Source organism: Botryllus schlosseri, chromosome 6 (assembly GCF_051294905.1).
Source record: "Botryllus schlosseri isolate E-star chromosome 6, Bs_hap1, whole genome shotgun sequence".
In the NCBI taxonomy this organism is placed as follows: Eukaryota; Metazoa; Chordata; class Ascidiacea; order Stolidobranchia; family Styelidae; genus Botryllus; species Botryllus schlosseri.
The window spans coordinates 412,481-425,662 of record NC_137241.1 but is presented as its reverse complement, the minus strand read 5'-3'; the positions used below and the strand labels follow the sequence as shown (position 1 = coordinate 425,662).

General features: G+C 42.8%; 1 protein-coding gene across 2 annotated transcripts in view; it reads right to left on the bottom strand.

Annotated features, from left to right (window-relative positions):
• Positions 1-9,692, bottom strand: part of LOC145440577 (EF-hand calcium-binding domain-containing protein 6-like) — a 107,710-nt gene extending 98,018 nt beyond the window's left edge. For both annotated transcript variants that reach the window (XM_080318221.1, XM_080318222.1), the window contains exon 1: positions 9,670-9,692. The gene's annotated coding sequence lies outside the window, so the exon portion shown is untranslated. The remainder of the gene's footprint in view (positions 1-9,669) is intronic.
• Between the last annotated feature and the right edge of the window lie 3,490 nt (positions 9,693-13,182).

The following is a 13,182-nucleotide window of genomic DNA, read 5'->3' as shown; positions in this document are numbered from 1 at the left end:
GAAATGGGTGAGCGAAATTACGGTACTTGGACATACAATAGCTCACGAAGAAAAGAACGAAATGCAGCCCTGGAAAGAGGCAATGAACAAGACCAAGGAAAAACTCGAAGAGCTAAGCGCATTGCAATTCAAAAGGCATGAAAAGGTATGCATCATAAAAACTAACATTCTCCCGTTGTTCACGTACATAGCGGCGAAAAACAAAATGCCCGGAGACATCAGGAACAGGCTGAAAAATGCATTCGCAACATTTGTAATGGGGCTTGATGGAAGAATCGAGTACGGGAAGCTGATCCAAAAGAGGGAGCTGGGCGGATTGGAAGTTGCAGAAATACCGACGAGGACCAATTTGGCGTACGTGAAACCGGCAATCCAATACCTGCAAAAGGAACGGAAAAAGCCGGAAACAGAGTGGGAACGAAGACTCGAGCACCAACTAGCAATACTGCTGAAAAGGTATGCGAGTAAAGATATAGATAACCAATTACCACATACTTTTCAGCCTCTGAAGCATTGGAAGGAGGTGGCCAAAACAATGCAAGAACTTGACGTCAGCAAGCAGAACATAAAGGACAAGGCTGGAGATGGATACAAGGCAGCGATCGTTCGAAACAACATACAGCAAGTCAGGGAGATGCAGGGACCCAGCTGAGAAAACATGACAAGCAACTACCTCAATCAAGAACAAACGAGACTAAACTGGGACGTCGCGAACCGCATTCTACTACCCACCAACGAAAAGGGCGACGAAAACAAGGGACTGCTCGCTCTGCAAACTGCAAATAGAAACGCACGAGCATTTATTCGTAAAATGCGCCAAGGTGAGACCTGTCACTCTTTTGTTTACAGACACCTGGAACAAAATCACAGGGCGAAATGTGAAAGCTGCCGGGACTGCAGGAGATAATAAACATGGACCCGAGAGGTGCAGACCGACGCGAAGAGCTGCTGGCATACCTCAAAATAGTAACAACAGTGAAGCAAGCCACATGGACCGGACGAAACCTGAGTAAGCATGACGGTAAAGCGATTAATGCTCTTTGGATATTCAGATCTTGTACCAGAAGATTGAAAATTCGGCGTAAACACGAACAGGAGCCAGAAACTGAAGAAATCCTCGACAAGATATGCCTAGGCCTAGAGATCGGAAACAAAAGCAAAGAGGAACTCAAAGTCCGAGGAATAGAAGAGCAAACAGGAAAACAAGGCAAGAGCGGACCATCAACTGTTGCGCGGCTACGAACAACGAAGCAGTGCACCTTTGATGCAAAGCAACCACTATCAAATGTTGACAGCAGTCACTTAGGCTACTTCTACTCTCTTTGCCGTCGTCGACCTTCAAGTCTCCTTTAGACTCAACTCTCTTGAAGTCTTGACTCTCTCTCTCTCTCTAGTCAAGACTTGTCGAGCTCTCCCTCTCCGAGTCTTGGCTCTCTCTCTCGAGTCAAGTCTTGGTGAGTCTACCTTCGCTCTCGCACCTCTTCCTTGAGACGCCGAGAGACTGCTTTCTTCGCACTCGAGTGGACTCGCCTGACGTCAGCCGTCAGACGAGTGTCGTTCGATACGCAGTGCGAACTGAGCGCGTAGACAACGCCCATCGATACTGCAGTATCGACTTCTCGGAGCGTTTGGAAACGCCTCGCCTTGCGTTCTAAACAAGAAAGCACAACGAAATGGCGTATGCAAGCGCACTAACAGGACGCGAAAACAGGCCAAGATCATTGGATATAACGACACCACCAAACAGCGAGACAACAGAAGTGATAGATGCCGTTATCACACACCCTAAACTCAAACAATACAGGGAACACATCGCCTCCATCTTTCAAATAGGCAGAATGACAATATATCCTTCCACCAACATGCACAGATGGAAATGATACGCCAAGAGTTCCTGGATCAAACAATCACGGGAATAAACATAACAAATGGAACGATGCACGTATCAAAGCCGAGGCCACCTGCGGCACAAATAAACATCAGAGCCGTGCCAACGGAGGTGGAAGAACGAGAAGTAAGACACAAAATCGCACAGTACAAATGCGGCACGGTGCGAGAAGTCGAACTAATCCATCACAAAGGTACTAACCTTCATAACGGGTACATATCACAAAGGTACTAACCTCCATAACGGGTACAGACAAGTAACAATAGAAGATTACGTACCGGGAAGGCTTCCGCCCTTCATATACTTGGGACAAGCACCCTGTAAGGTCTACCCCCCGAACAATGAGGGAAATGATACGAAACGTGCTTTAGATGCCTGCAAATAGGACACACGGCAAGCCAATGCCCTAATGTAACGGTATGCCTCCTATGTAAACAAACGGGGCATAGACGCATTGAGTGTCCCAACAAAAAAGAGCAACAAACGGCCACAAATCAGATAAAAATACTAAAGGTCGACGAACAAATCACACCAACAGACATGGAAGAACTACATGAACCTGAAAATAACAACGAATAACAAAGCCCAACCTCTGTATCAAAGGATGCAGAGGCTGAGGAGACAAAGATTGAGGAAACAGAAGGAGATGAAGAAAAAGATGATAATGAAGGAGAAGAAGAAGAAATAGTAGAAGACTACTTTAACCTAGAGCAGTGATTCCCAACCTTTTTCGACTCATCGCCCCCTTTTGAAGCTCCACACCGATCATCGCCCCCCAAATATTGGGAACCGAAAAACAGCACTTCATCACCCCCCTAAAACGTCGGTCTTTGGCCCGATATGGTGATAAACCACCTCAGACCCCCTGTCAGACAGTGGTTTTTTTTCGCTACATATCAGCTATACCCTATTTCATGTAGGCCTACTGTTTGGTAAGTCACCGTATTTCGCCTAAACGCACGAAGTGCCACAAATTTATATAATTCATGTTTAAATCGGTCAATATGGTCGGGAATTGAATATATATTGCTATCAATATTTTCATCCTCTTTCTGCTCACGTAAGCAGATTTACCGGTAGATCTGAGTGTGGTGCGTTGGAAAAGGTAGGACACCACTAAATAATAATTAAACATCTTCGCACGTATACCCGTTGGCAGGAACGAAACAACACTTCGTCAGGGCCCCAAAAAACTTTGGTCTTGGGCTCCCATAGGGTGATAAACCGACCCCAATCACGTTGTTCGCTTTGCCACGAAAACAGGCGGAATCGTTGTTATATTGACTTCGTTACATGATGCTATCTCGTGACCTTCCATATCTGCTATGTCAGCAGATATGGAAATCGTCGAAACTTACCAAACTAAAAGACGCGGATGAATTCAAATTTGTATTTCTTAACTCGCAAATAATATTTTCTTTGCGGGATGGCATTTTTCCTGTAGGGTTAAGTTCGCCAAGACAGGAACATTCTACGCCAGCCATTGAGGCACATATATGGACAATTAAACATATATGTATAGGTATACATATCGAAGTTTTCGGTCAGCACAAGGGCATTCCTTTTCGGCCAAGGTCTTCTTGGCTGATCGTTCTGGCACACTTCTCGGAGTCGCATGTTACATGACCTCTAACTTCATATGTCTTGGTGCGTCGTGGCGCCTGACGCCGAATTCTCCCATTTCCATAAATCATGCGTATTTTTGTTTGGGAACGGGTACCCCAAAGTCATGATATATCAAAATAAAAAATCGCGCCCGGCGCGAAAATTTTTGGAAAAAGTTGCATGAATTTCCAAAAAATTACACTACAATTTTTGTTAATTCACGAAATAATTTTTGTCCCCTATTGGGGGTTTGGGGTGCGGTAGTTACGGTCCCGACTCCAATATAGCTGTCTTAACGCGCCATCACCTTGGCTTACCATACGTCCTCTTTTAAGAGGATTTGTCCTCTTTTTTGACTTTTTTGAAAGTGTCCTCGGAGGACGCCCTTTTGTCCTCTTTTTTGAGATTTTGTCCTCTTTTTTGAAAATTTAGGTCAGATTTAGAGGAAATTGCGAGTGATATGCCGCAAAAGTGAAGCTCCGGCGGGTATTTCAGCTCTGAGCGAAAAGAAGACCTTTTTTTTTTTTTAGTCAACCGATCATGAAGTGGGAAAAATTTACCGGTTTTTGAGAATTCTTCTCCAGTTTTGCATGTCTGAAATTTCTGAAAAAGTGTCCTCTTTTTTCATTTCCGAAATATGGTAAGCCTACCATCACCCCCTTCGTTGTTTTCGCCCCCTATCGCCCCCTTCGTCCGTTTTCGCCCCCCCCTATCGCCCCCTTCGTTATTTTCGCCCCCTAGACCGCCAAATCGCCCCCTGGGGGGCGATATCGCCCACGTTGGGAACCACTGACCTAGAGCAAAATTCACAAACACCAAGTGAACTTGATACAACGATCATTCCAGGTTCACAACACCAAAGCGAAGCTGAAGAACTGCAAATCATCACAAGCGAGGATGAAACCCAAACACAGCAAGATGAAATCAAAGGCAGTAAAAAGCCAAAACACACACTAAATAAAGATAGAAATAACCAAACGTCGATACTCCGACAAAGGTTCGAGGTCAGTCGATTTACGGAAAGCGAATTCTTTAGTGCAGCACAACGCTCACCAAATAAAAGAAATATCGACGCACGTAGCCCAACTTTGCCAACGTCAAGTAAAAACAGACCAAAGCTGGCGAAGCCAAACCCGGGCGAAGAGAAATAGAAAGCCAAAACAGTACCCTGCCCCCTCTTGCAATCAAAATGGCTCTTGATATTATCTCTCTGAACATAAATGGAATTAATGCTCACCTGTACAAGCTTAAATGCTTCTTGAAAAACAATAAAAGATGTAATATCCTCTGCATTCAAGAAACACATAGGGGAGACAAAAAAAAGAATACACAAATGGGCCCAACAGAATAACTGGATATACATCCCGAACCATATCGACAACAGACAATTCTGGATAGATAGAATAGGAAACAAAAAACATTACTATCAAGGAACCGCGATATTCGTGAAAAAGGAATTAGAGACCAACCATACCATAGAAAACACCACCATAATAGAAGACAGGATATAAATGATAAAAATAACTAACAAAGAGAATGACGAGTCAAAGCACATATACAATGTATATGGACCGGCTGATGTGGGGAGAAACCACAATGTATATGGACCGGCTGATGTGGGGAGAAACCAAACAGATGTATTCAAAACAGATGTATTCAAAATACTAACTAACGCAGCGCGTCGGAAACCATCCAGACAGCACCATAATCTGTGGTGATTTCAACATAGTGACAAACCATCTCGATTAAAAAAAGAACCAAACCTTCCAACTGACCCCAGCAGCGAAAGTCTGGAAAATATTTACATAGACCTACAAAATAAGGGATATCTGGAGATGGAGAAATCCAAATAAAAAACTGTACTCAGTAATAAAAACTTTCAATTCGAGAAGAGTTGATTGAATATGCATGTCGGAGAATTACCTCAACCATGTGCAATCATGCACTTACAGCATAAACACATTAGCGGATCACGTTTATCTGCAACAATTAAAACTGAGGGAACCCCAATACCAACACTGGGGTAATGGGTACTGGAAAAACGACGTCAGACACTATGCAGACGAACAACTGCAAAAACAATTCATAGATCTGCACAAAGAATGTACTGAAGAAAGACCACACTTCGATACCATCTATGAATGGTGGGATTTCTTCAAAAAAAGAGTCAAAAAACACCTGACACACTTTGCACGCCGAAAAAGAATGGCGAAAAAAAACTACGTGATGAAATAACGCGCATCCAACAAGACACTAACAACGTCACCGATGCAACGGAAAAAAATCAAAAAACTGAAGCGGATGGAGGAAGATATCATCATCCACCAATGCCGGCTCAGCAAGATAAAAGATATTGAGGAAGGCGAAAAGCAGACCAGATACTTTTATCAGAATTTAAAACAAAGAGAAAGTAAAATAGTCACGACTGTAGAAACTCCCTCCGGAAAGGAGACTATAAACAGCACGGAGACCCTACAAGAAATCGATTCATTTTACAAAGCATTATGGGCAAAAACAAGCAAAGAAGACCATCGCATACAAAAAGACTACCTCAGCGCGATTGAAGGTATTCATATCACAGAAGAGGAAACTAAGGATCTAAACACCCAGATCCAGACAACGGAAATAATAAACGCCTTGAGCAAAATGGAAGGAGGTAAAACAGCTGGCTCCGACGGCCTGTCGAAGGAATTCTATACATGCTTCTGGGCCACAATAAAAACGACCAATAAGAACTGGTCAATAACACCTTTACTTAACTAACCTTAACTTTTGGAGGACTATGCGACACCTGGAAAACCGGAATCACGATAATGGTATACAAAAAAGGACACCCAAAAAACTTGAGGAATTGGCGACCAATAACACTTCTAAACACTGATTATAAACTGATAACGTCCATACTAGCAAACAGATTAAAGCCAATACTACCAAATTTGATCAGCGAAACCCAAAAATGCGCAATACCGAACAGGAGCATAACAGACATACTCCGAAATACGCAGGCCGTCATAGAAATAGCACAAGCGAAAAATCAAGAACTAATAATCGCCAACCTCGATCAAGAGAAGGCGTTCGATATGATCCACCACGAGTATTTATATAACATCATGGAGAAATATCGATTTCCCAAACACATTGTACGCCTCATCAGAAATATCTACAAATCAGCCCAGAGCAAAATCCTTGTAAACGGAGCAATAACAAATAATATAAACATAGAAAGAGGAATCCGCCAGGGGTGTCCACTCAGCATGGCACTGTATGCCATGAGCTGTGACCCCCTGGCCAGAAGAATACTCAACAACCAAAAAATAGAACCCTTTAGATTCGGGAAAAGCAAGATCAAGATCCAACAATACGCCGATGACATAACCGTATATTTGAAAAACGAAGAACACCTAGGACATGTCATCGGCGAATTCGAACGCTTCGAAAGGGCCACGGGACAAAAACTTAACAAAGAAAAAACAGAGACAGAGATTCTTCACATAAACAGAAAATTCGGAAACACCCCCAATTTGAACCATAGAAGAAAGAGACGATAAAAATACTGGGCCAATATTACGGGGCCAACCAATCCAGCACCACCTGGAATGAAAAAATATCAAAAATAAAACGCACCCTGGCTGCGTATAGACAGCGAAAACTGACATGGGTAGGGAAGAAAAACATCCTGAACTCCCTCGCATCGACCCAATTTGTCTATGATGCTGAAGTAATACATATGCCCAGAGAAAGACGAAAGGAGATCGAAAGAACATACTTCAACTTTCTCTGGCACCCAGAAAAAATGGAAGCGATTTCAAGAAAGACCCTAATCGCGGAAAAAAAGACGGGGGCTTTGGTATACCCGATGTAGAATCCAGAGTAAAAACATGCCAACTGGAAACAGTAGCAATACTAAAGAAGATAGATCATCCATCGGAAATTTGGCACCAACACGCCATTTACCAGACAGGGACCGTGATGAAAACCCTAAACCCGAGACTATTCAATAACATCGAACCACATCCTATATCCTATGCCAAAAAATTGGAAGGATAACATAGCGCTTGCGAATAACCTAACCTAAACTGGGACGATGAGGAATGGAAGGAATCATCCCACAAAACCATATATATATCTGTCAAAAGTACCAAAGAAAATAGACCAGACATCAAGACACGGAGTGGAAAAAGTGTAAGTTGGGAAAAAGTCCTCCAAACCAGAATAAAGGGTGAAAAACTCATAACCAACGAAGAAATGATAATAAACTACAGATCCGCACTAGACGGATATATATTCGGAAATAAAAAATGGAGTAGAAACCTGCGATACGATGACTACAACAGGCCCTTGGACCTGAATTGTAAGTTCTGCGACTCAAACAACGACAATGGCGCCCATATAGCCTGGGACTGCAAATTTACAAAAAAATCATAAAAGAACTAGAAACTGCGCGAAAGACCAAACTCCATGAAGAAGCCATGATATACAATGAAAACACACAAAACACAGACTGGCTACTAATATCCATCATGAAAAAAGGCATAATCAAACATAAAATCGCACTAGATATCGACAACGTCAAAGTTGGAAACGAAAATCTAGTCAAAAAACACTGGGGAGGATGAAAAGAAGACTCGACACCCACTTACCAAGTCCGCTCCGAGTCAAAGCTCTAGGAAAAAATAGGGAACTCCTGCACCACTATCTCCAAAACACCATTCACCGATTCAAAAAACGACTTACTAGATTAGGACACAAAATCACCAATATAAATACCCAGAAGAAATCCACCCCTACGAATTCGACCTTCATCACTTACCCTTTCTCCAAAACCTTTGACCATAGGAAACACATCTGGCGCATCACCCAACCCACCTACCCCTTTCCTTTCCGCATCGGTTTGAAATCTAGGAGAAAATTAAAGCAATTGGTGACCAATAACAAACTAATACATCGTAAAATGAAGATTTGGAAAGAAAAAGTTACCAAAAAAAAGAAATTTATAACACCTTGGAAAAAGAATTGAACTTGGACGACTATATTTTACCTTGTTAATTCTATATTATATTTTACCCCTTATACATCTGTTTTTCTTTACATTTAGACATTATAGCTATTAATTACTATTTACGATTTTATTGTTACTCTTTCTTTTTAATATATGTTTCTATACACAGAGTCGACTCTCGTTTGCTCTCTCGCGTCTTCCCTTCGCGCTGATTGGCTGCTGTCTTCCGACGTGTCCAAGATCGTCATCGGGGGCGTCTCGCTCTCATCGCATCCCTCTCGTGGTGGTGAGTGCTCCTCTGGTCTCGGCGCTTCGCCCTGCGTATCTCCATTTATGGTATTGGGTGTTTCCTGTTTCTCAGTGTCTCCCTCTAGCGTATCTGCGGTATTTTGGATTGTCATATATTCCCATACCTTCCATGCTATTTTGCATTGTTTCGTCATAATTTCGTCTTTCCCTCTCTTTTCCTGTAGGCCGTATGGTTTTCTTGGTTCTTGTGGGGCATAGGCGCATATAGTGTCCCGGTTCCGGCGCATGTATGTATTTGACCTCTGTATCTGACCGTGATTCTGAAGCCGTCTATGTTGATGAACGATTTGATCGGCGTTTCGTCGAGTTGTTGTTTCCCCACCAGCATGCTCCTCACTCCGTGTTTCCCCACCAGCATGCTCCTCACTCCGTTTCGTTTTCCTAGGTCATCTTTTTGGTGAAGGATATTTTCGATCGGTAAGTTCTTATTCATAAGGTATTGTTCAATTCGTTGATCAGTCATTTTAACGGGGACATAGCTTAAGTAAACCGCCGTATTTTCGGCTACATATAACCAATGGACTGGGAGAGGTGTCCCTACACTCTTCATTTTCGTCATGTTTCTATCGACTGTAGTTACCATTATTCTATCTCGAAAGGTGAGATCAATTTGGCCATTCGGGAATCTTACTATTCCCTCTATATTTTCCAAGACTATTCCCACCGTATTGAAGAAACTTATCAATTCCTTCCTGTCCGGCATCCTTGGCAGCTTAATTCCAATATCACATGATCTGTCCACAGGCTGTGATCCTCCAGCCGCATTTGCGTACGTTCCTGGAGGCTGACGACCTCCTTGTGAATCCGTCATAGCGCCTATCTATTGCACGAGTTTCTTTGAGCCCTTCGAAGCTACCATGATAAACACCATAATACAACCAAATACTCCAATGCTCACAATCAATCGATACGAGGCTCATCAAATTTGGTTCAATTCCAGCCAGTGAAGCGGAGTTATTGCCGTCAAAAAATTTGGATTTGAATAAAATAGTATTTACGGTGACCGATTCTTTGTTTATTTATTATAGTTGTGCTCACCGTAAATACTGTGGCTGTGAAAGACATCGTGAAGAGTCTTGAGAACATTCTCACTGTATCTGATAGCTCGGATGAGGTAAGAACAGAATGGTATGATCAATCAGAAGATGTTTTTGCAATAGGTGACGAATCCAAAGGAATCGATATCAGTTTGAAACGGCCAAGGGACAGCACCGACTCAGAAGGACAAACTCCGACAGTCAAAAGACACAATACGTACGCAGGGGATCAGGGAGAAACGATAACATGTGAACAATGCGGAAAGGCAATAACCTACAAAACCGGGTCCAAGGTGATAGAATGTATTAGCTGTCACACTAACCATCATCTAATACAGGGATGCTGCAACCCAAGAGATCAACTAATATTGACAGAAAGTCAACTGCGAAGCAAAAAGAAAGTGATATGCACGATCTGCAGGAATAATAGATGTGAAATAACAGAATGCTGCGGAAACTTGTTGAGAGAAAGCGACGCGACATTCTTCAGCAACTGCACGAGATGCAATAGAACAAGACGAAACACCAAGAAGGGTAGGAATACCCACCAGTAAATATCATGCAAAATAGGATTAAGATTTTAACGTTAAATGTAAGTGGTATAGGACAAGAAAGTATAAGGATGCTCATTTTTGATTACATCAGACAAACAGGTGCCGACATTATACTCCTGCAAGAAACCCATTCATCAGTCAACGCTGAAAACAAGTGGACATTCGAATGGAGTAGAAAAGCAATATGGAACTCGATGACCAGCAGTACAGCAGGGACGGCAATTCTCCTAGCAAATAATCGGCTCTCAGTCGTAGACTCAACTCAAGACATGGAGGGGCGCATGCAACAAGCAACAATAAAACTAGGTAAAACAAAACTAAATCTAACCAACTTTCACGGTTATAACAACAGAAAAAGAAGGAAAGCGCAACTCAGAACGCTGGCGGCGAGAACGAAGAAATTCCGAGAGCACATCATAGCAGGAGACTTTAACGGAATCGATTCAACAGAGTTAGACAGAGATCCGCCAGATATCTTGAAAGAGAGCGCCGACGCAAGATACGGCTCCAACATCATGGAAAACATCGGGGTAACAGACGTTTTCCGAAAGGTAAACGGACACAAAAAGGAATTTACCAAGGAATTTACCTTTTTTTACCTAACTGGAAAAGCAAGGCTGGACAGAATTTATGTCTCTAGCAGCATTAAGCCCTTACATGCAAACATATCCCATGTCCATTCTCAGATCACGACGCGACGCTGGCGACGATTCAGATACCAGGAGAAAAAGCAAGAACAAATAACGCGTGGAAGAGCAACACCATGCTCTGAGACAGAGGAATACCAGAAGGCACTTCAGGAAAAGTGGAAAAGGTGGGAAACGCTATATCTAGTCCTGTACGAGACAAATGTCGAGTGGTGGAAAGCGGTCAAAAGAACACTTCAACATCGCGCAAGCAAAAAAAGCGGCCAAGGCATCGAAAAAGAACTGATCGAGGTGAGATCAAATGTTATGGCAAATACCACACCCCAATCTGAATACAGAAAAACGAAAAGGAAGATTTGGATGGAGAAATCTGAGAACATGGATAAACTGAAACTTCAAGCGAAGGCTGAGGAAGAAAACCTCCTACACCGCAAACCATACATCCTCTGCGAGAGAGTCAAGAAACGACAAGAGGCTGTCACGATCGAGAAACTAAACGACGAAACAGGACAACCCATGTCAGACCAGGAAGAAATAAGGAAAATTGTGGAAAATTTCTATGGAAAATTTCTACCAAAAACTATATAGTAAGCCAGAATCTGATAAACAGACTGCACAATTCTTTCTCATGCACCAAAAGGGGCGGCTAACGAATGCACAAAGAAGCGACATCGAAGCACCCATCAAGGTGGATGAAGTAAGGCTCGCAAATGCATAGGGTCAACAAAACGCCTGGCGAAGATGGTATTAGCTCCGAATTCTATAAAAAATTCATAGACACAACACAATTGATATAAAACTAACTGAAACGCTCAACGGAAATGTATTTCTTCCAGAAAGCAGAGGGAGAAATGGCAAACGGAATAATAAAAACGATATTCAAGAAGGGTGACCCGGCGGAAGTACGTAACTACAGGCCAATAACGCTGCTCAATGTTGACTATAAAATCTTAAGCAAAATACTGGCCAACAGGGTTAAACGCGTCTTGCCGGATATAACCCATCAACATCAATATGTAAATCCGCCCAACAAAATAGATAGGCTAAATCTCCTTTCAAGAGAAACAGCGGCGGAAATGAAGAGAAGAAACAAAGGGGCCATGGTCTCCATCGATTTCCAAAAGGCCTATGACACCGTTAGCCACGAATTCCTGAAGGATGCGCGTGAAGAAGTGGGTTTTGGAATCAATTTCCGCCGCTTCTTTGGAGAAATATACGAACGAGGCAAGGCTAAAATATCGGTAAATGGGCAAATTATCGATAATAATATCAAAATCGAGGGTGGCATAAAACAAGGCGACCCTATGTCGATGTACTTATTTATATCCTAACCGATTCCTTGCTACAGATACTTAACGACTCCATAGCAGCCTTCAGACTGACCGGCATGAAACGACCGATAACAACTTCGCATATGCGGATGACATAACGGTTACCATGGCAGGGGAACTCGAAGCGGAAAAGTCAATCAACATCATTGGCGAGTTTGGTAAAGGAAGTGGACTACGAATCAACCACCAAAAAACCAGGGGAATCTCATTCGAGCGGAAGCTGAGGAAAGTCCACCAATCCAAGATCAAATGGGTGGGGGAAATCGAAATCCTGGGGAACACACCATCACACATAGAGATCGATGTACAACACACAAGTGGATGGAGGCCATGAGTAACGCCAGCTGACTCCTTGAGGAGCTGGAAAGCATGCACCTATAAAGGTACGAAAAAAATGCAATACTGAGAACTAACGTACTCCCCCTTTTTACTACATTGCCGCAACGTCGAAAATGCCCGGGAAGGTAAGAACCAGAATAAAAGTGGCTCCAACACTTTAACACGAACTGATGGCTGGATTAGAACTCGAACTGATGGCTGGATTAGAACTAACAAAACTGGCTGCCGCGCACCAATCAGACTTGGCGACACAGGGAGAAAACACCCTAATCCCTGAGACCCAACAAACCAAATCACCCGGAGAAAACGAAGAAACACAGATAGACACAGAAAGCGAAAATAAAACACACGATGAGGAACTGAATGACGACGATGGAAGTAGCGAGGTAAACGAAAATGCAATTGAAGACCTCTTCAGGCAAATAGATTCCATGGGCGAAGAAGGAAAAAGCGACTTGAACAAAACAATAATC